Below are 2,207 nucleotides of genomic sequence, written 5' to 3' on the forward strand. Positions count from 1 at the left end.
GCAGCCATCCTGGCACCAAATATAAATTTGGTATGTAGTCATTTTCCCAGGTCCATGTTGTACTGTGGCAGGAAAAGAAAACCCCATAAAAAAGTTTCTATGCTCTGTAGCTTCTTTAATAAGCAGTGCTCTCTGTAACACTTGCAAAATTTCACACAGGACTATTTTAGGTAGAAGCTGACCAGCAGTTGTTACTAAGGTAACCATTATCTCAAGGCCAAAACACTGACCTTTGCTTCTGATTTTGTATGCTTGTTTTAAGCAGTTGCTCCCCGCTCCCTTTCTGCCTGTGTAACTAGTATTTAAAGGAAACTCCAGCTTAAACTATTTGCTCAGAGGATTTGGTAGGTTAACCCCTTCTGAGCCCCCAGGGTAAAAAAGTTTGTGCTTCATTATTTCTCTCCGAGAATGAGTGATTTTCCGCAACAGTACTTTTATGTTTTCAGAACAGACCATGTCTCAGAAAATTCAGTAAGAAATATTATGCACAAATACAGGTGAAACGATCATTATTTCCTGGAAAAATGGTATTTCAATCCAAAACGTTTTTCTCAGGGTCTGATGCTCACTTTCAACATCTTCATGGATGACAACATTGTAAACACCTTTTTTTAATTTTTAAAAAAATTTTTTTAGACTTTATTTATTTACTTTTAGAGAGGGAAGGGAGGGAGAAAGAGAGAGAGAGAGAGAGAGAAAGAGAGAGAAACATCAATGTGCGGTTGCTGGGAGTTATAGCCTGCAACCCAGGCATGTACCCTGACTGGGAATCGAACCTGCGACACTGTAATTTTTAAAAAAGATTTTATTTTTATTTTTTAGAGAGGAAAGGAGGGAGAAAGAGAGAGAGCGAAATATCACTATACAACAGATACATCAAATGTTTGCCTCTCACACACCTGCTGGAGACCTGTCTTACATAACTCAAGCATATGCACCAACAGGGAATTGACCCTGCCACCGTTCCGATTGCAGGCCAGTACTAAATCCACTGAATCACACCAGTGAGGTCATATTGTAGACACTTTGTTAGCAAATGTAAATTTGCTATAGAACAGTATTCCCAGACACATGTTCTAGTCTTAGAATAAATAAACCATATCCCCCAAATACATTAAGAAATATTATGGAGGAAAGCAAATATCTTCTGGGGTTGCGAAACAAATACCAAGAGCCAGATGCAATACATTCTGAGGAACTAAGCAGTATTGTGCATCCATGTATACTTGCTTTGGGGCTGCCAAATATCTTCCCTCTGTTCCCTTTATACCTGTCTGGAATACTCTTCCTCTGATCAGTGTACAAGCACACTGGACCTTATGATGTTCATGCTAAAAGCTTTGCTACTCATGAAGTGAACAGAATGAAGACTGAGTGTTTTATTCACTGCATTAGTGAAACCTAATGTTTTCATAACAATCTTTAGATATGCATTTTCACCATTTCAGAGCTGAATTACAAATGGAATCTGCACAAATATATTACTAACATATTTGATACAGGTGGAAGTTAACTCTTCCTGATGGCTTTAGTGAAAGCAACACTCTTCAAAAACATGCCAATAAAATACTGTAAAATACAAATAGTGAGGTAATCAGGCATGTAAATAATCTCAAAGTTAAGAACAACACTGATGTTAGAATTCAATGTGTGGAGTTTAAATGGTGCCTTCAACTTTCCTAACATCCGGTCTGGGCTTAGAAGACCTGGGCTGTGACCATGGGTATTACTCTCTTTAAAATCACCTACTTAAATTTTTTTTTTATTCAGATTGTATCCTAAAAAGGTTGTTTGTATCTCTGCTAACTGGAATATGAAATAAGGGTGTCAGCTGTGGCCCAGGGTGCTGATCACTGCAGCAGGGTTTGTGTTCAGAAAGATTATGTTCCAACCACAGGTTTGGTGTGCAGAACAGAAGACTGCAAAGAATGATGTGGGTCCAGAATAGTACGGGTTGCAGGGAAGACAAGGTGAGTTTTACTGTCTCATATAGCCAATAGGGATATACAAGACAGAATCATCTGGGCAGTGGGTCCCTTTTGTGGAAAAGAAGTGTCACTTTACAATGAGACAGGGATCCTGTAGGTCTACAGCATTACTTCCAAATGTTAAGTTGCAGCATTCACATCCAGCTGGCCCCCTCCACTTTAGGGTGAATGTCAGTGCCACATATGAACAACACTCCAAAAGTTAAAATAAGGCATCAA

This window comes from Phyllostomus hastatus, unplaced genomic scaffold (assembly GCF_019186645.2).
Source record: "Phyllostomus hastatus isolate PE091 unplaced genomic scaffold, TTU_PhHast_1.1 phas_contig_549, whole genome shotgun sequence".
Taxonomy (NCBI): domain Eukaryota; kingdom Metazoa; phylum Chordata; class Mammalia; order Chiroptera; family Phyllostomidae; genus Phyllostomus; species Phyllostomus hastatus.